The sequence below is a fragment of the Astatotilapia calliptera genome, chromosome 3 (genome assembly GCF_964374335.1).
Source record: "Astatotilapia calliptera chromosome 3, fAstCal68.1, whole genome shotgun sequence".
Taxonomy (NCBI): Eukaryota; Metazoa; Chordata; class Actinopteri; order Cichliformes; family Cichlidae; genus Astatotilapia; species Astatotilapia calliptera.
This window is the reverse complement of record NC_137424.1, coordinates 16428241-16450344: the sequence shown is the minus strand read 5'-3', so window position 1 is coordinate 16450344 and position 22104 is coordinate 16428241. Positions and strand designations below refer to the sequence as shown.

The following is a 22104-nucleotide window of genomic DNA, read 5'->3' as shown; positions in this document are numbered from 1 at the left end:
AACCTTTTGAAGGCGATTGTTTCACACCTTTATTTAGATGTCCCAGTCCTGTTGTCTCGGGATACATCACGCTGCCTTATCTGGGGTTAGCTGTTTTCTGGGGATGCGGGTTGAGTGGGTGCTTCTAGGTAAGCTAGGTTAACCTTCTTGTGTGAGCTTTTCAAGTGCACTTTAAGGTTAGTGGGACTTTTAGTTTTATAAATGTCCCTCATGTCCCCCTGATGACCCAGTATTTCATTTTTGCACACTGTAGTACACATTTTAGTTTTTGCTTGTAGCTCGCATACTCTACTTGCCACTCCTCTAAGTCCTGATGTTTCTTAGAGAGGGCAACAGTACCTCTAAAATTATATCACATGTGTGGGGGTGTGGCCTTGCCAATTGTTTTGCCCACCTTTTCAAAATGGCTGGCGTGCCCACAAGCACATTTCATGGAAAAAGAAAGGTAAGCTTGATATTTACATTTAAAATGTTTTGTTAAACTCAGATTTTTATTTTATTCTTTTTGCAAGTACCCCTCCTCGGTGGCGAGAAACTGTTGGTGTGGTCAAGTGGGTGCTCTGGAAACAAACGCTCAGGACAGAACAGTTATCAGTCATGTACTTCCTACAAATTTTGCATATGTTTTATTCCATATTGATCCTCTGAGTGTAATGGCACATTTTAATTTGAATTTATCCAAACTAAACACAATATTTTCTTTATTTACTTTGCTCTTGTTCTTTTTCAGTACCACATCCTATCAAATGTCCCTGTCGATTATATTCTACATTTAATAACTTACTATTTCAAGTGAGAACCTAAATCACGTGGACCAATGTTTATTATTGCATATCTCTATTCTGAATGTGGCCAGTCATTCATAGGTATTGTTCAATTTTGGCGATTTTCCTCTATAAAATTTAATTGACTTTTTTACAGTGGCCTGCTGTGGTTAATAGTAACATATTCCAGTCATGAGTGATATCAATAGTTATCTCCACTGTAGCATTTGGCATTCCCAATAATATAACATGATACCTTAATCAAAACACAGCTAATATAGCACAGTTTTCTTAATGCAAACATCAGTAACTCAAAATCAGCAACCACAGTGTTAAGTCTGCAGTTCATACTTATGTGAAGCTAGAGTCTCCTCCTCCAGTCTCTCTTATCCTCCTGCTCCTGAAAAAACAAAACAAAACAAAGCGAAGCATCCACCCTTCTCTTGTCGGCTGGGTGAATTGTTTATTGGCATTTACTAATCCTAAAGTGGGTGCAGTCATTGTCTCAGTATCAAGTCAGTCAAAACTTTTAGTCGTCAGTCCATCACAGTCCATTCACATGCATACCTCCATACACATTCATACCAGATGTTGCTGATAATGGAGTCTCACGCGCAACCTATTCGAGCATCCATCACCAGCAAGATGACATCATCATTTTAAAGGAAAACAATTCCTTGTTGTTTTTTGGGAACAGACAGTGGGAACTTCTCAGTGTTCCCTATAAGTGAATTTCTCCCAAGCCAATTACAATCATGGAGAAGCACACTTTGCAACTGTTTTTGTAAGAATATTTCATAGCGCTTTAAATTTCAATCTTTCAGGCCTGGTTTAAAGAGCTGATTGTTAAATCATAAACTCACAAAATATCAACATATCACCACCAGTGGATCACACCTCTCAGATTTTCTTATCTCAGTGCACTGTAACAAAAACGAAAACAGACATAACCAACAAAATACTACTAAAATAACAAAAACTAGGGCCCGTTGCAGACATGTCCAAGCATAAAACTATCCCTCTCTCGCTTACGAGAAAGAACACAAGCCAAAGCTCACTGATAACATCAAACTAGCGCTAAACAAAACCAAACAATCAACCAGAAATTCACAGGAACATTTTGCTTCCTGCCGGGACAATATTGTGTGGGAATGAGAACCTCAGGTGCCGTAACACCTTTTGTTCCTCCTTGAATTAAAACTCAATCACAGAAAATGCCGTACTCCAACCTAAACTTACACTATTAATTCATCATTTTCACTCTGTGCCACTGTTCCTCATCAGGGCTGTGTGAAGCACAGCAAAGAATTCAGTCAAGGCCTTGAGCCATAAACAGACATCACGCACAGACATTGTTTTCATAACCAAACCGTTTTAGAGCTTATTCCTAAAATCTACATAAATGCCTTCTAGGTGACATATAACACATTCTAAGTAATCAATGGCTCCTCATAAAAATTATGCATTGGGATGTTTGTGTGCAGCATTTTGCATATCAGCATAAGCAAAGCATTCTTCATTGCATCAGCGTGTGTGTGTGTGTGTGTATGTGGATCACTTCTCAGTGAATCAGCATTCCAATGTGTGTGTGTGTGTATGTGTGTGTGTGTGTATATGTGTGTGTGTGTGTCATTTCTCACTCACTCAACGAGTGCACGTGTTCATGTGTGTATTTCACTTCATTCTGAATCTGTGTGTGTGTGTGTGTATGTGTGTGTGTGTGTGTGTGTGTGTGTGTGTGTTTGTTTCTCTTCATTCTGAGTCAGTGCATGTAGATGTGTGTGTTTGTGTGGGTGTTTGTGTTCATCACTTTCCTGTTCTGGGCCCTGTTTCAGGAAGCCGGTTTAGAAAACTCAGAGTGAAAAACGATACGCAGGGTTGAGTAACCCCGAACTGTCCAACTCGGAATATTCGGTTTCAGAAAGGCTGATAACAAGTAGTTCAGTCAACGCGGAGTTGCTTTAACCCCAAGTGAAGCGCGCGGACGAGGATACATAAAGCCCTGATCAGTGGAGCACAGATTAAGCGAGTCACCATGGAGATGGAGGGAAAGAAGGCGCGGTCAATGTATTTTACAGCGCTTGAGGCCGAAATTCTGATGGCAGCATATGCCGATAACATGCAAATTCCGCGGAAAAAAAGTAACACAGCCTCAGCTGCAAAAGAAAGTGAGCATGCATGGCAAAACATAGCCGACAGAGTCAATGCGTGAGTATTAATTTAAACATTGATCTAGGGATTTCCACCCATTTAACACGTTATTTTATCATATGTTATTTTATTTGTTATTTTATACATTTTATTTTGTGACGTGATGTGAGCGCAGGTGCAACCCAACAGGCCCCAAACGTTCCTGGCAGCAAGTAAAAATGAAATATAAAAATATAGTCCAAACAGGTAAGGTGTAATTGTATTATGAGCCATAGTGCTTGGTCTGTTTGTCCGATGTAAATCAATTGCAGTTAGAGGCTACATTAATTTTCTGTCTGTAAGCACTTATTGAAATTATCTGAGCACATTACAAGTACATATTTGCTTACTCTGTATGCTCAAATGTGACCCGTTATAGCCAACAGAAAAAAAGCGGAGGCCCGAAAAACAGGTGGGGGTCCTCCACCACCACCACCACTCACAGAGGCTGAGCAGTTGGCCCTCAGCCAAAACAGTGGGCGCCCTGTGGCCGAAGGCATCTCTGCGGGGACATCCTCTGAGTCAATAACCCACCAAGTTGACAGGACAACACAAGTACATATTAAAATTCTTAAGATCATGTTTAAAAGCCCAAAAAAGGAATTTCCTTTCATTCAGTAATCACTTTTATTAATCAATCAACAGAAAACATGTCACAATTTGACTCTTTTTACCACTAAATTTGTTGCGTCTTGCCTGGTTGGTTAGACCAGTGTTCCTTTTTTTTTTTTTTTAGTTAAATTGTTGTCCTGCAACCCAGAGGGTTTCTTTGTCAATGTATAGACTTCATCATTTAAGTATGTTAATTTTTCTTTAACCTTGCTGGAAAATCTTCACGTGTTCATGAGTGTAAGCTGTTTCTTCATTGCGTGTATGTGCATTTGTATAAAAGCAGGTTAATTTTATCTTTTCTCAAACTAGGCGTTACCTTAAAAGGAGCCTTTCTCTCAGATTTCTCTGCTTGTGTGTGTTTTTGTTTCACCTTTTTGTTGTGATGCTCCGGACGCCTTCCCAACCTCCACAAGTCCGTTGGCCCCAATTTTATGTGTTAAAACTTCTCTTAATTTCTCCTCTAATTCTCTCCTCGCTGCTGTCTTTTTCACAGCTGCTGATTCGTGCTGGGTGTGGTTCCCATTACCTATAATTTTGCTTCGGCCGCTGTGCTTGTGGGGGCAGTTGGTCCCGGTCCGCAGCTTCCTGTATTAACACACTAAGAGATTTATTTAATTTCATTTTCATCACTGTTAAACAGATAAGCAGGCAACACGCCTACCTTGACAGCGTAAACTGTACGCCAGTATCTCTATGTGGCTCCAAATTCCCTCTTTATTTTAATTTCACACTCGTCAGGGGACAGGCACACAACAATTTCAACCACTGAAACGAGGAATTTAACCTTTTTATTTCTTTACTAATCTAGACTCAACCTTTGTTCGCAAAATGTGTCTTGTTCTAGTCCGGAATAAATGTGAACCCGCGATTACGCTGCGGTCCCAGTGTTATTCCGTAGCTATGCGGGGGCCCTCACCTCCCCAAGTCACCACCTCGGCACCCGGACGCCGCCGGTCCTGGCCGCGCGTCCACGAACAGGAGGGTCGCCACTCCTAGGGCAAAATTATTTCCACAGGTACACTAGGCATCAACCTTTGATCCTAAAATGTGTCTTTGCTCTAATGTCCTCCTAATCAAACACATCAACCATCACTGTCACTGTGTTCAGACTTCACACACACAAAAAGCACACTCAGAGCGCGCCTCACCCACGGCCAGAGCGCGCCTTACACACACAGCGCGTTACACCATCAGTGTGACACTCAGAGAGCGCCTCTCATCAGCAGAAATTTGCACAGAAACCTCTGAGCTCAACTATTAGATCTTCTTAAAGCACACTGCACCATAGACCAAAATACCCCTTTCTCTGCGCTTATGACCGCCACAACGGGGCAAAGTCGCATCATAAAAGTGATGCTTGCATCCCCGAAGTTATACCTGACATCATAAACCAGGTTTTGCTCTATGTAAAATTTTACTTTGTATTATGACCGCAGCCCTTAAAACTCGACTGACGCCACAAACCACCGTCAAACCTCTATCCAATGTACTAAATTAGCACCAACCACTACTGCACTTCACGGCCGCACCACCGGAACACGCTGTATCATAAACCAAACCTACGGACGTGTTTCGCTCTCGCGTTGCCAGCGTTCAACTGCACCGTGAAGCCAGCATCTGCTTTTCCTTAAATCAACTTCTATTTCATAGCCGGCAAAAGCCAGGACGTCACTGACACCATAAACAAAATAAACAAACCTCGACTTCAATGTACTGGACTAATGGCCGCGTCTTCAGAAGAAATTCTAACGTATTATTGCTACAGAAGCCAGTATTAGACAAAATTAAATGTGGAAGGTAAAGTGGCTGCAACTAGTCCAACGTAGTATGTTATTAGTATCTCGGTAGAAGCAGTTTATTTAACACACTGGAATTCAGCCTCAACTTATGTTGTTAGTATCTTGCGCCAAAAACCAGACACCGACAAATTTACTGTGAAAATACATGTGACTCAGCGAACAGATTAATTTGGAAAGCCCAATATGCACATTTGGTATTTATAATACAACAGGCTGTGCTTACCTTTCTGTTTTAGGCCGGCCTTCTGTTCACTTTGCCCCACGATCTCACCAAAGGCCAAATCTGCACCTCCTCAGGACACCAAAGATCCGGGTCACGGCACCAAGTTGTTGAAATCTCCCAATTCTTTGAATCTTTGGGCTGAAGGAGGGACAATACTCGGTGTATCAATGCTCAATCAACAATCATTTATTTCCATACAATTCAACAGTCAGAGCATTACAACGTCCGGACGGGAGAGATGCTACCAGAGGGTCAGGCACATGTCTCCAAATGGTGACGGGTTGCTCAGCTTTTTATAGTCTCTAGTGGCCCCCAGCTAGTCGTAAAAGCCAAAACATCACATTTTTTCTCTGTTACAGCGCCTAAGTTATGACCTCGGCAGTTGTTTCTCTGCTTTCTGTAAGGTGGGGGTGTGGAATGTAGTCTATCTATCTCCCCTGTCTTTAGACACAGAGTCTCCTGCTTACAACCTTCTCTTCATGATTCAACAATTAAGCATGTCAAGAAAACAGTGTAACACATTCCCAGCAGATCAAGGATACAGAGTGATGCACATTTATCTAATGAACTAATATGTGAATATGTTCTGTTAACTCAAAAGTATAATGAGAACTAAACTACATACAGCTCACACACTCTATATTAAAGGGTATAATGTGATCTACAGCAGTATTCTAATTCAACTACTTTGATTACATATATAAGGTAACATATAATAACAGAATAATCTAATACTGAGATGAATATGATGTGAAAGTTGTGCTGACACTAAACTGCAGACATCAGGCTGATATTATACTGATCCACACTGAGGATCTTCATGGTAAAGTCTGTTTTCTTCTTCTCTGGTTTAGTCCATTGACTGCAGCAGAACAATGTTCACATTTCAAACCTTCAAAGAAGAAGAAAAATCCTCCACTGGATAATTCACTGTGAAACTCTCCAACTCTTCATTGCACCTTAAAGTCTGTCTGACACTGAAATCCAAAGCAAAATGTGCGTTTGCTTTACAGACAGCAGTCCAACACAAACATACACACATCATCCAAAACACAGTCCAACATCCAAATCTCCTCCACTGCCAGCATGAATGATGGGAAAGAGAAGGAGGAACACTCTGACATTCAGGGTTAGAATGAGTTTCATGAAGCAGACTGTGAAGATCAAAGCTGCATTAGAAAGCTTACATGAATGAATGAGTGGACAGAAGTGGACAGAGATCATCTGAAGCACTTCAAAGGCTTTAAATCAGCACATTTCTCTTTATTCTTTATCAACTTTGTTAGTTTCTCTCAGTTTTCTGTGGAATGAAGCTAACAGCAGGCTAATAAGATGCTGACCAATAGGTTTCTATTAAAGGTTGTAATTTGTATATGAAAAAGTGCTTTGGCTCAGCAGGGATCAGCTTACAGGTAGAATACAGCTGCTGGATGGGATTAGCATGTCATAGCTATCTACCAAACTGCTAACTGGGGGATTTCAGGCCATCTATGGATCATTTTTGCTAACTGTTTATTCAGCTTAGGCTCACAGGGCTGCAGCCTGTGCCCTAGCTGTCATAGGGCAAGAGGCGTGGTCCACCTGCACAGGTGAGCAGTCCATCACAGGGCCAACAGAGAGAGACAGAGAAGCACTCTCTCACATCCACACCTACAGCCAATTTAGAAGCACCAATGAACCTAAGCAGCATTTCATTGGACTGTGGGAGAACATCCAACCTCCACAGAAAGGCCAACAAGCTTCAACCTACAACCTTCTTGCTTTAAGGCACTAGTGCGAACCACTTTTCCCCATTTCAGCCCAAATCCTGCATCTTCCTGTTTTTGACTCCAGGCCAGCTCCACTAACACTTTCTCATCAGACACTGCCACCTAGTGGAGGAAGTCTTAGTCCCATTTGAAGCTTCAGATTACAGTTAGTTCACATTTCAAACAGTGAGACTCAACGTATGGCCCGCGGCCCACACGCGGCCTGCCCACCTTTCCTGATTTAGAGAGAGGGGACCCTGATTAACTGTGTAGTGTTCTTCCTCACAGTTCTAAGTATCAGACACAACAATGAATAATCCACAGCTGACTGTCTTTAGCAGGTCAAAGGTCACGGCACACAGCAGACAGTGGGAAATATTATAACTCTGATCATTTATCAGCACATATCCATATGTATAAAAACAAAGCTGACACTGTGAGACTTGATCAGAGGTGTGATCATCACAGCAGAGGCCTTTGTGTCAAAGTCACTGAGGATCAAACAGAAACACATGAAGCAGATTTTTCTGTTCTGGCTTTTTATAGCAGATAACCTTCAAAATATTCTGCAGTCCATCAAAAACTGAAGCAAACCATGAATCAACATGTGAACATGAGCTGATGCTGCTGAAGTGAAGCAAAGTTACAGAGGTTTGATTACAGACACAGCTGAGAGTTTGTAATCTGTCATCATTTTAAAAGGTTTACATTTCTTCAGTATATCCACATTTGCAGCTGCTACCTCAACCTCCACTTGTCCAACACAACTGCTGTCCACTGCCTCCATGACATTGTGATTTTGCTGTTGGTCTTCTGTCAGATCTTCATCAATCACTTCTGCACGGGGCACACCTTCAGACTCTGCAGCTGCATAACGAAAGCCTGTAAGATAAAATTAGACATAAGGTAAATGTACACCAATATTCCAATGACAGGTGTGTGATTCATCTGGAAGTTATGTGCGGATTAGTGTACAGTGATAGCAATTTAGTATGTTTTTAGAGGGGGGGGTTGTTTACCTCCGATGGGTGCTCTTTTTCGCTTCCGTTGCGTACGCCTTGAGTGCCGGTCCGAGTCTGATACAGGTATGTCGTCATGCCCCATGTGCAGTGTTGGTGCCCAGTCTGGATTTGTTACATCCATTTCATATGCTGGTTTGCCTGCAATAATGCCAAATCATAAGCTACTCAGTCGACATGACGTGGTTCTGCAGCATCACACATTAGCATGTTTTATCTCATTATCTATGACCTCAGCACGTTGAAAATAACACTAAAAGCCTTTCAAGAGTGATATGAATTAATTTAGAACTCACCGGAAAGAAAATGCCGTGAGCAAACCAACAAAAAGCTGGGGATTGCAGAGAACTCGATATCCGCTCGTCTCACCGCTGCAATCCAAGCCTGACGTCTTTGTTTAGTAATATCGGATACATGGGATCCCTCACGTTGCCTCCAGGACGGAAAACGATGAAAAGAGAGCCCGTTATCCAGCTTCTTGCCTTCACGATCGTGTGATCTAACGTTGCAACCGACAACACAACACGTACGATCCATAGCTGAAATGGTATCCTTTGGCTGGCCTACTGTCATGGCGGAAGGGGGCATGGCCCATCTCCCGTGACATCACGCTCCAAAGCCCTATAGGTGGGAAAATGTACCATGTCGACCAATCAAAAATGATATGGAAACATGACATTTGGTTGTTTAGCAAAAGGGGGAAGTTTTAGGAGTGACCGGCAAGAGAGAGCGAGTGAGCGAAAGAGAGAGAGAGTTTTGATACGTGAGAGATTTGTGACGTTTACCGTGTTTGGTCTCAAGTTAGTTTGTTGTCTTGTGTATTTAGTGTGTAGCTGTTGTTTTGTTTTGTGTGTCAGTTCTACTAGTGATCGTCACAGTTGCTGCCTTAAAGCCAACAAAGGCAGATTGCAGTGTAAACGCTGAGTGACACACCTGCTGTCAGACCTGCAGGTTTATCCCTGTGCTGTTCTCATATATGTTAGAGTGACACAAACTATTGTTTGACACCTGATTGTTCTGTAAATAGTTTGAAATGATTATATGAAAAACGTCTGAGCCTTGGCTGCATTTTTTGGTAAATAGTACCATATAACTTTGTTGTTTGCAAAACGTGTGCGTATTTTTAAAAGTGTACAATCTCTATTTGCATTTCAAGTTATGAAGATGATTCGTTAAACATGTGTGTGGTTTTTACAGTCAAAATATCACTTTCTACTTGTATTTTAAATTTTGTCTGAATTTAGATAAATTGTGCTGATACAGTTGGTCAAAATGAGAAAATAACAGATTGGCAAGATAAACTGTTTTTAAAGGTAAAATATAGAGGCCACATCAAAAGTAGTCAAGAAGGGTTAAAGGCTAAAAGCAAAGTTGTCACCAAGTACTGTTTATATTTGTGTGTATTGCTGCAGCTTTTTTGAGTATTAATTTGGTGCCTTTGTGTGAAATAATGGTATTGTGAGTGATCCATATAGTCACAAAGAATAGCCACTTGTTTCTGTGCTACCAAAGTTCCCCGGCTTTCATTCAAAATGTGTTTATCGTCAGCACCTGCACATTAAACTACTTAAACATTATAAATGTCTTCAAGCTCACACTGAGGCCTGTGGGGTACTATCAGCCACTGAGACAGTACACACATTTATATGTGTTTGTATATGAATATTTCATACTTTAAGACTGCCTGTTTATTTAAGGGAGATGAACAAAATACATTGGAATTGTACAAAATAATATCATGGATGATAAATTAAATAGATTTTAAGTAGATGCTTGTGCATTCTTAAAGTCTTATATGTTGAACTGAACTATGTGATCTGTTCAAAGCCTTAATCTTAATTTGAAGTGAAATGTGCATTTTGAGTTTATACACTATGTATATAAGGCGACCGTTTCCTTTTGCAGTATTTTTGTGTGGTGTACTTTTCTATGTCTTAACAAAAGGGGAACAAAGGTGTTTAAGTTCACCTAGGATGATGTGTTTTAATTTTCACATGGTCTTGCTTGAATTTGACCCTGACAAAGGCGTATGAACTCTGTCAGCTGTTTGGAGTTTCCATTTTCTAAACTTCTACATTCTGAACCTTCTTCAGCTCTGAACAGATGATGAAACACTGAATGATTTCAAGCTCACACTTTGTCTAATAAACTTACATCTTTCATTCTTTATACAGATTGTGGGGCTGTGGTTTGTCAGAGATCAGCTGTGATTATCTGGAAGCAGCACTGAAGTCCAACCCCTCCCATCTGAGACAGCTGGACCTGAGCAGGAACAACAAGCTGCAGGATTCAGGAGTGAAGCATCTGTGTGGTTTCCTGGAGAGTCCAGGATGTGGACTTGAAACTCTGAGGTCAGTCAGCATGTTTTAGTTGTGCTGAGATGAATGTGATGTGAAAGTTGTGCTGACACTAAACTGCAGACATCAGGCTGATATTATACTGATCCACACTGAGGATCTTCATGGTAAAGTCTGTTTTCTTCTTCTCTGGTTTAGTCCATTGACTGCAGCAGAACAATGTTCACATTTCAAACCTTCAAAGAAGAAGAAAAATCCTCCACTGGATAATTCACTGTGAAACTCTCCAACTCTTCATTCCACCTTAAAGTCTGTCTGACACTGAAATCCAAAGCAAAATGTGCGTTTGCTTTTCAGACAGCAGTCCAACACAAACATACACACATCATCCAAAACACAGTCCAACATCCAAATCTCCTCCACTGCCAGCATGAATGATGGGAAAGAGAAGGAGGAACACTCTGACATTCAGGGTTAGAATGAGTTTCATGAAGCAGACTGTGAAGATCAAAGCTGCATTAGAAAGCTTACATGAATGAATGAGTGGACAGAAGTGGACAGAGATCATCTGAAGCACTTCAAAGGCTTTAAATCAGCACATTTCTCTTTATTCTTTATCAACTCTGTTAGTTTCTCTCAGTTTTCTGTGGAATGAAGCTAACAGCAGGCTAATAAGATGCTGACCAATAGGTTTCTATTAAAGGTTGTAATTTGTATATGAAAAAGTGCTTTGGCTCAGCAGGGATCAGCTTACAGGTAGAATACAGCTGCTGGATGGGATTAGCATGTCATAGCTATCTACCAAACTGCTAACTGGGGGATTTCAGGCCATCTATGGATCATTTTTGCTAACTGTTTATTCAGCTTAGGCTCACAGGGCTGCAGCCTGTGCCCTAGCTGTCATAGGGCAAGAGGCGTGGTCCACCTGCACAGGTGAGCAGTCCATCACAGGGCCAACAGAGAGAGACAGAGAAGCACTCTCTCACATCCACACCTACAGCCAATTTAGAAGCACCAATGAACCTAAGCAGCATTTCATTGGACTGTGGGAGAACATCCAACCTCCACAGAAAGGCCAACAAGCTTCAACCTACAACCTTCTTGCTTTAAGGCACTAGTGCGAACCACTTTTCCCCATTTCATCCCAAATCCTGCATCTTCCTGTTTTTGACTCCAGGCCAGCTCCACTAACACTTTCTCATCAGACACTGCCACCTAGTGGAGGAAGTCTTAGTCCCATTTGAAGCTTCAGATGACAGTTAGTTCCTTTACAAAGAGGTGGAGGTGGTGGGGCCACAGCACCATCATCACTGAGTGCCATAGGACACTTAACCTTTGTTTCCATATGCTGGGAACTTCCTGTTGTTCCAAGGAGGACTGGAAAATGTGTGAAAATCTCCCAGTCAGTTCCTCACAGCACACTTCAATCATTTCCCTCCCACAGCATCAGGACCAGGGCTTTTTCTCTCTTTGGTCCCACTAAGAGATTTCCACACAAACACCTCATCAGTGGGACTCTCAGAGCTACCAGCCCTTTGCTACAATCACAAAGCTCTTCATTGAAATCAATGATATCAAAGCTGGAATCCAATGAGTCCAAGTCTTCTGCTGATTCAGCATCACATTCATCTTTGCTCCTTGTTCTGCATCCCCACCATGGACTTCATTCCTTTCCAAGCCAGCCTTGAGTGTCCTTTATTCAGCTCATCCTCTGCTTTACTTTTACACCTGATTTTAGCTGCTTTATCTGTCTTTCAACAAGTTTCTGTGCCTCAATCTTTTTCTTCTCTCCCTCATAACAAGACAGCTTCTTCTGCCTGAGAACATGTTGGAGTGATTTACTAATCCAGGGCTGCTTATTGGGGAAAATACTTCCTGTTTCCAAAGTAATCCCCATTTTTCCCAGAAAGAAATGTAAGTAGAAATCGATGATCTAAGTGAGAACATGAGCCTTTAACAATAGCAGCAAAATATTTCTCCAATCTCAATACTCCCTCTCTCGACCTCTGGAACACCAGAGGTCACAATACATTGTGTTGGGTCACTCCTCGGCCCACTCAGCTGCTTCCATGTCCATCCATGGCATCGTGCACATCGGGGTCACCACTCCCGCTCTGACCCTCTCTAGCCGTCCTCTGGCTCAGCAAATCAGACAACCTCATGTCATCTAAGTGGTCCAGTAATAAACACCAGCTCCCCCTCGAGAACACTCCGATGGGTGCTCTTTTTTCTGCGTCCCTCTCTTGTGGTCCATCATGCCTCGGGCCTCCAGGATCCTCACCCCCCTGTGGTCGCCGAGATCTTCTGTAAAGCAAACCAAACACCTTTTCCTGCACCTCCCTAACTTATCATCTTTGGGACTCTTTAATCAAAAGCCTGATCCTAATTATCTTCTTGACTTATTGACTTGTATTTATATATATTCTTCAACATTACGCATCATTTTAAAACTCTTAAAACGCTGCTTTCACGTCCCTGCATGCGTTTCCTGTCGCTTGCCTTATCTAATCATCAACATCCTGTACACAGAACTCTCGCTGCTGCAAGGCCTCCACTCTGACCTAGAATCTCCTTTCACAAGAAAATCATTATAAGCGCCTATTCTACTAAAAGATCCAAAAAAAAAAACAACCACTTTAATCAATTAAGTTTAAACATATAAGCAATTACTCCTGCATACATTTTATCACAGCTAAACGCTGCCTTGAAACAACTCCTGTGTGTTAACACTAACTTCATTTTAAAACTCACATTTCCTATGTTATAACCTGTTTTTGGTACAGCCTTTTTATTTCATCTTGCTCCTTTGATGTAACAATACCTTCTCATTCTAGTTTATCAGACTTAACCAAAATATATGCTTTCCTTCCTTTGGTCCTTCTCTAAAGCAAGAAACTCCTATTCAGTTCCTCTTTTCTGTCACTTGTTACAGGGCCAGCTCAAGTTCAGTTAAACGCTAAATTAATTTGAGGCCTTTTGCCTGGAATCAATACTGTCATGTGTGTTTATGGACTCTATATGTCTGTAAGCGTGTGCAATCCTTCAATAACTCATATCATCCTCACAGTAGATTGGCTAATCATAGCGCTAGCCAAAGGCTCATGACCCACAAGAGACGAATTGAGCCACAACTCCCTTAAAGGCACAAAATGCAATATGTATAAAAAGTCATTTCTACGTATAAGCTCTCCCCTTTATCCTAAAAATAAATCTATGTAATATCTGTATGTGTGTCTTCTATTCATTAATGTAATTGTCAGTTATTTTCTCTCTTTATTTTACCTTCTTTTTGTTTACCTCTTTGTTTGTGACGTGGACATCCCTAAACCATCCTGAGTTCCGGCTTCAATTTCAACCCAATTGTACCCTCTATTCTCGCAGTCGAACTCGTCTGGGCTTCACCTTCCCACTGGCCCCTGTGCCCTTCTCTTAGTGTCCTTTGTTGTCTTGTGATCCCCAGCAAACACAGTCTGTTTCTTCTCTGTTTCCGTTGCTCTTTTCAGTATTTTCCTTTTAGATTAAATCCCAGCCTGGCAAAATATCCCATTCAGTGTCTTTAAACAGTTATGTCACACTGTTCTTACCAGCCTGCAGTTCACCGTGCATTTTCCATCACGTGCTTTTCTTCCATGCTGCTGCTGGTATCGTCAGTGTAGTTTCAGTTGCACTGTCTTTTGCCTGCTGTTAATTCTTGAAGTCCACGATGTTCTGTCGGTCTTCATCAGGAGATTAACTGTCCTATGAGCTTCTTCTCAGGATCGGGACAAGTGGGAGGTCAAGCTGTAAAATTTTAAGCCAAAATCTGGCCTGTTTTCCTCCCAATTCTGTTAATCAATGGTTTTGTACTCAAGATTCTAGGTTGAAAGAAGTCCACCTGTATTGACACACTAAAGCATACAATTAATATCCTTTTCATTTCTTTTCTTAAAACCTCCATTTGCTTCATCTGCCTGGAGTTTAACTCGTATGTTTCTCTCTCTGTGTGCTCACTTGTCACAGTCAGTTCCTTTTATGGGCATGCAAAGTTCCTGTCACACACACCATTTCCTGTCAACCTTGCAGCTGCTCAGAACCATATTTTCTGTTTCTATCTCTCCTGTTTTGTTTTTTTTACAGGCTAATAAAACTCTTGTTTTACTAAGTCTTGATCTAAAACAATTCACCCTTATTTCACGCACACACTTCTAAATATACTAAATTCTTTGCGTTTGTCAGATCGTCTCACACACACACCGCCTTTTCTCTCACACTTCCACTTCTGCACTCACTCTACTATCAACTTTCATAGTGTTATTATTATTTATTATTTTGTACAAATCACACCCAATCACTCAAAACCTGCTACTCACAGCATTCACACACTTAAACTGTGACAAGAGTTGAGGAATATACTCACAACACGCTTTCCTAAGAGTATTTCAGACATGCCTTTCATAATCAGAAAGAGCAAGTCAAAGAAAACAATTGAAACCTCTATTAATTCTCACAGCACACACATAGAATAGAAAAAATAAAACACACCAGCATTTATTGCTGATGAGAGGTTACTCCTAAAAGTAATATGTTAGTCTTAAATATATACAGTGCACTCACTATATTTATATATCAAAACTCAGTCAATTACTATACATCCACTACGGCAACTCAAAACTTTATTTATAGCCCTCTAATGAACATAAATGGCGTCTTAAACACACACTCAACAATGTTTGCAGCAGTATTTGTAAAACCAACTGTGGTTTAAACAGTTCACTGCTGACTAATTTGCATTTTCACACTCACACACACACAGTCTAAAAATAGCTCCAGCACTGCCTCAGACTCCTTTCACACAGAGATCTCTTATTTTATATTACAAAGACGTCTTATATTTACAACCACTGTCACATCTGTCAGCTTTAGCGCCTAAACAATTTCGACAAATTTAAGTTAACGGTCCAACCGATAAAGTCCAACTTTTTTGTGATCAATTAACCAGTATCTGTCCAACTGGCCTCATCTCTAAAATCCCTAACTCAATTTAAAAGCGTCAACCAACCCAAACTTTGCCTGAAGCTCTATTTTTGGCATTTCACAGCCAAGGCTTACCCCGAAGTTTTAAGTTAAAGTTACACGCCCGAAGTCCAACTTCTGCTGGCCAAAAAAGCGCAGACTACCGTTCCAAACGGTAAGGAGACTCTAACTCCTAGTTATTCTGGAGTGCCCCAAGCTCCACAGTGACCAACTGACTATCCCTCTTCGAGGACAATGCCTAAGCGTCCTTGGCATTGGCAAGCGTTACCTCTGAGCACTGTGCTTCCTATCAGTCCAACTGACGTTCTTGAATAATTTATAATACTTTGGAACAACAGTAAAACAGCCAAAAAAGTGTAAGACTGAAGCAGGTCCAACCTTATAACCAATACGGGCTCCACCCCAAACAATAACCAAATTCCCTAATATACTAAAATCACTCAGCAGTCCAACTGCTTTCCACGGTCCAACCGTATTAAATCCTTTAGCGGTCCAACCGCATTCAATCATTTTTAGCAGTCCAACTGCATTAAATCCTCAGTACTGTCATGAGATTCTCATCAAAATCAAAGCAGACATTCCCCAGTAATTTCAGTGAGTAGACTTTAATTTGTAATGTCCAATTTGGCACACTTTGGAAATAATTCAACAGGTAGTGCCTTACCTTTGGATAAGCGGCTTAGAACAACAATGAGAAAAAGAGAGCTGATTATTAGCTCATCAAAACACAAAACAAAATCACAATGAATTATCGGTTAATTTCATTTAAAATAATTCATTAAGTATTTATGTACAATTCAAATTAGTTAATTACATATTTTGTTGGTTTGTTTTCTATTTTAATTATTTTACTGACACATTTAATGAATTATTTAATGATGTATTTATTTAATTCACGTTGCTACTCCTGGCCCTGCATCGCTGTTCATAAATACATTTTATTTGTCAGCTTCACCCATCAAAGTCAGGGGGCGGGGTTAATGCTGATCAAGTCAACACCATTGCTTTGGTCTGGTGGGCGTTCTTTTAGTGGGCTTTTCTCAATACTAAGTAGGCCTACACACCAGGGTTTGGACATGTGTGGACCCAAACTATACTTTTACCCTTTTTTGTGTGTCACCAAATACACTTTAATATTTTCTAGACAAGAATGTAGTGGCGTAATCTTTAACCTCTTTTGGCTCCAAACAGAAGTGACAGACTTGAGCAGGGTTCATTTAAAGGCTGACAGAAGTGGAGTGGTGACGGGGAGATGTTTGACAGGACAGTGTTTCAGCCTCCACAGGTTCATGTTGTGCTCCATCAGTCAGTGAAGATGAAGTCAGTGCTGATGAGGCTGTAGAGTGTGTGAGGGATGTGAATGAGGATGATGAAGATCTGATGATAGCAGATAAAAACAGGCTGCAGAGACTTTGAGCCATACAGGGCACACAGTGTGTGTACAGAACAGCTGAAATCATTATGGAGGCCTCACTGGAATATGGAAGCATCACAGTACAGCTTCAGTGAAGCTTTAAAGTCTCTGATATGAGATGAGAAATGAAGCAGCCAGAGCTTTTTCATGAGTGGAAACCCACTGTGACTGTGAGCTGCTGCTACAGCCTCCAGATTAGCCAGCAGCTCATCCTGCTCAACATGGGCCTGTGGTCAGAGTGTGTGCTGGATAATCCGGCCCAGGATGAGGCCAAACTGACATGGGATGAAATGTCTGTCACATAATTGAGCTTAGTGTAGTTTCATTTCTGCACAATTTAAAAACAACCAAAACTTTGTTCTGTCTTTTCTATGTTATACTGTAGACTTTCTTTGATACTGTGTCCAAAAGGAGCAGCTTTTACTTTGAAGGGGAGGCGTCTCTGTTTCCTCTTCAGGTTGGATGATGGAAGCAAATTAGTAGCTGTGTCCCAAAACGTCGGCTGCATCCTCCAGAGGCTGCATTTGAAGGCCGATTACGTCACAGCCAGGCGATGAAGGCTGTCCGTATTTGTCGACTCCTTCAAATGTGCCCGACAAATGCGTCCTTCATTTCCCCGAATTTGAAGGATTCATCGGGTGTGTCCTTCGTGGCCCACCATATCCCAGAATTCATAGCGCGGCCCAGCCAAATTTCAGCTGCCAACAATGGCGGCAGCTACTAAGTTTTCAAATTACTCTTATTAATCTTTCTGGGTCACAAAATAAACTTTTAACATATTTTCAGGCGAGAAAGTAGCTGTGTAAACTTCAAATATCTGCTTGGTTTATCAAGACATCGCATATTTGCAAAAGTGTGCCGACGTTTTCGGAGACGTCTGTTACCCACCCGCTCGCTAGCAAGCCGGGGGGTTCAATGGTCACTCCAGCCGGCGAGAGCAGCGGACGCCCGGCTTCATCGTTTTCAGACCCCGCTCTTTCGCTACTCAGGTTAAACATGATATATAAGTCACTCGGATAACTTAAAAATGTAATTGTTTGCCTTTTTTCTGTGTTTTATTTGTTCCGGAGTAAATCGGTTTGGCTGAGATCAAAGTTCCTCCGGGATTTTCACACAGCTGAATAAACGTTAAACAGGAAACTGATTAAACAGAAGTGTGAGACGGTCGAGAATTTACGCCAGTGTCCTGTTATATTTTAGATAGCAAGGAGCAGACGGCCGAGTTTATTAAACTCCACCAACACAGCGGTGACGCAAATCTGAAGGCTAGACCGTCCCATTTCACAGCCTCGCACTTCCAGCCTTTTCGGTCTTTGAAGGACCCGGCCCACGTAGACCGCGAATACCGGGTCCTCCGAAGGATGCAGCCGACGTTTTGGGACAAAGCTAGTGTGTGATGTTCTTTCAGTGTTGCACTTTGTAGACGCTCCCTGAGCACTGGTCTCACAGCCAGCTGCACATAGAGACCAGTGTTGTTAGTCCAGGTCAGAAGATGACTTGTTGGAATGAAAATGAGCTTGTAGTTTGTCTGCTTTAATAATGTGACTGGAAAAAGGTGTTGGACTTCAAATATGTCCATTTCTTTCACACTTCACCTTTAAAAGTGAAGCCTTGTGGTTCCTGGAAGGAAAAACACGACTTTTTCAAGTCTTTGTCCTGTTTTTATGAGAAATGTACGACTTTAATGTGAAACATTCAGAGTTTTTTCTCTTGTTGTGTTTGTTTGAAGCTGCTTCCTGTTGGCTTCAGCTGTTTGGAGTTTCCATTTTCTAAACTTCTACATTCTGAACCTTCTTCAGCTCTGAACAGATGATGAAACACTGAATGATTTCAAGCACTTTGTCTAATAAACTTACATCTTTCATTCTTTATACAGATTGAGTTACTGTGGTTTGTCAGAGATCAGCTGTGATTATATGGCAGCAGCGCTGAAGTCCAACCCCTCCCATCTGAGACAGCTGGACCTGAGCTGCAACTACAACCTGCAGGATTCAGGAGTGAAGCATCTGTGTGGTTTCCTGGAGAGTCCAGGATGTGGACTTGAAACTCTGAGGTCAGTCAGCATGTTTTAGTTGTGCTGAGATGAATATGATGTGAAAGTTGTGCTGACACTAAACTGCAGACATCAGGCTGATATTATACTGATCCACACTGAGGATCTTCATGGTAAAGTCTGTTTTCTTCTTCTCTGGTTTAGTCCATTGACTGCAGCAGAACAATGTTCACATTTCAAACCTTCAAAGAAGAAGAAAAATCCTCCACTGGATAATTCACTGTGAAACTCTCCAACTCTTCATTGCACCTTAAAGTCTGTCTGACACTGAAATCCAAAGCAAAATGTGCGTTTGCTTTACAGACAGCAGTCCAACACAAACATACACACATCATCCAAAACACAGTCCAACATCCAAATCTCCTCCACTGCCAGCATGAATGATGGGAAAGAGAAGGAGGAACACTCTGACATTCAGGGTTAGAATGAGTTTCATGAAGCAGACTGTGAAGATCAAAGCTGCATTAGAAAGCTTACATGAATGAATGAGTGGACAGAAGTGGACAGAGATCATCTGAAGCACTTCAAAGGCTTTAAATCAGCACATTTCTCTTTATTCTTTATCAACTTTGTTAGTTTCTCTCAGTTTTCTGTGGAATGAAGCTAACAGCAGGCTAATAAGATGCTGACCAATAGGTTTCTATTAAAGGTTGTAATTTGTATATGAAAAAGTGCTTTGGCTCAGCAGGGATCAGCTTACAGGTAGAATACAGCTGCTGGATGGGATTAGCATGTCATAGCTATCTACCAAACTGCTAACTGGGGGATTTCAGGCCATCTATGGATCATTTTTGCTAACTGTTTATTCAGCTTAGGCTCACAGGGCTGCAGCCTGTGCCCTAGCTGTCATAGGGCAAGAGGCGTGGTCCACCTGCACAGGTGAGCAGTCCATCACAGGGCCAACAGAGAGAGACAGAGAAGCACTCTCTCACATCCACACCTACAGCCAATTTAGAAGCACCAATGAACCTAAGCAGCATTTCATTGGACTGTGGGAGAACATCCAACCTCCACAGAAAGGCCAACAAGCTTCAACCTACAACCTTCTTGCTTTAAGGCACTAGTGCGAACCACTTTTCCCCATTTCAGCCCAAATCCTGCATCTTCCTGTTTTTGACTCCAGGCCAGCTCCACTAACACTTTCTCATCAGACACTGCCACCTAGTGGAGGAAGTCTTAGTCCCATTTGAAGCTTCAGATTACAGTTAGTTCCTTTACAAAGAGGTGGAGGTGGTGGGGCCACAGCACCATCATCACTGAGTGCCATAGGACACTTAACCTTTGTTTCCATATGCTGGGAACTTCCTGTTGTTCCAAAGAGGACTGGAAAATGTGTGAAAATCTCCCAGTCAGTTCCTCACAGCACACTTCAATCATTTCCCTCCCACAGCATCAGGACCAGGGCTTTTTCTCTCTTTGGTCCCACTAAGAGATTTCCACACAAACACCTCATCAGTGGGACTCTCAGAGCTACCAGCCCTTTGCTACAATCACAAAGCTCTTCATTGAAATCAATGATATCAAAGCTGGAATCCAATGAGTCCAAGTCTTCTGCTGATTCAGCATCACATTCATCTTTGCTCCTTGTTCTGCATCCCCACCATGGACTTCATTCCTTTCCAAGCCAGCCTTGAGTGTCCTTTATTCAGCTCATCCTCTGCTTTACTTTTACACCTGATTTTAGCTGCTTTATCTCTCTTTCAACAAGTTTCTGTGCCTCAATCTTTTTCTTCTCTTCCTCATAACAAGACAGCTTCTTCTGCCTGAGAACATGTTGGAGTGATTTACTAATCCAGGGCTGCTTATTGGGGAAAATGCTTCCTGTTTCCAAAGTAATCCCCATTTTTCCCAGAAAGAAATGTAAGTAGAAATCGATGATCTAAGTGAGAACATGAGCCTTTAAAAAGTCCCAGTGGGTGCAGTCAAAGCAGTCCCTCAGTCCCAGTATAGAGTCTTTGGTCCAGACTGGAACAACTGCGTGCCCAGTTTGAGCTCTCTTCAGTCCTGTGACCTGACAGACCCAGAGGGGCCATCACATCACATTTAGAAGCTCCCCTAATGGAGCCACAACACATGTCCAATACTTAGTCTGTCTTGTTGGACCAACTGGAAGAAATGATTCAAGGACTTAGTCACAGAACAGAGATTCAAATCTCCAAAATCCAACTGGCTGCATCAGGACATATAGTCTGAAACTCTGCACAGTTTCCTGTTTGAAGCTGCTTCCTGTTGGCTTCAGCTGTTTGGAGTTTCCATTTTCTAAACTTCTACATTCTGAACCTTCTTCAGCTCTGAACAGATGATGAAACACTGAATGATTTCAAGCTCACACTTTGTCTAATAAACTTACATCTTTCATTCTTTATACAGATTGATGAGCTGTGGTTTGTCAAAGATCAGCTGTGATTATCTGGCAGCAGCACTGAAGTCCAACCCCTCCCATCTGAGAGTGCTGGACCTGAGCTGGAACAACCTGAAGGATCCAGATGTGAAGCAGCTGTCTGATCTTCAGCAGAGTCCAGACTACAGACTGGAGACTCTGCTGTAAGTAGAGTGATGGAGTGAGTGGGTGGTGCTGTCAGCAGTATTGTACTAAACACAGTCAGTATGAAACAAAGATCCAGTGTTTCCTGTAAAGCTGCAGCTTCTCGGTGAAGCTGTGAGAGGAGAATGGTGACAGGCTTCAGGATTGGACACAAACACTTCCTGTTTCTGACCTTTATGGTCACCATGGTAACGGCTGACACGCTCTGATCAAACGCTGTCAACAGCCAATCAGCTCTCTGAACAAAGCAGCACGCAGACCAATGACTGCATTCATTTCCAAGTTTAAAGCAGTGAAGAACACAGTCTGTAGGTGAGGAAGAATTTAGTGAGAGCAGATGTTTGGATGGAATTCCTCCAGTTAACAGCTGGAACCGTCCATCTGGATTGTTGGGCTTGTTGTTGGGGTTCCTACAGAGCTCAGAGTG

At 41.9% G+C, this 22104-nt stretch overlaps 1 long non-coding RNA gene and 1 pseudogene across 3 annotated transcripts in view; both read left to right on the top strand.

The window, feature by feature from the left end:
• The window catches only part of LOC145419307 (NACHT, LRR and PYD domains-containing protein 12-like), a 174881-nt pseudogene that overhangs the window by 18098 nt on the left and 134679 nt on the right, over window positions 1–22104 (top strand). The window contains exon 7 of the transcript XR_013906894.1: window positions 10530–10706. The product of XR_013906894.1 is annotated as an NACHT, LRR and PYD domains-containing protein 12-like (transcript). The remainder of the gene's footprint in view (window positions 1–10529; window positions 10707–22104) is intronic.
• The window catches only part of LOC145425294 (uncharacterized), a 95233-nt gene continuing 91607 nt past the window's right edge, over window positions 18479–22104 (top strand). For both annotated transcript variants that reach the window (XR_013905955.1, XR_013905954.1), the window contains exon 1: window positions 18479–21676. This is a non-coding gene — a long non-coding RNA (uncharacterized LOC145425294). The remainder of the gene's footprint in view (window positions 21677–22104) is intronic.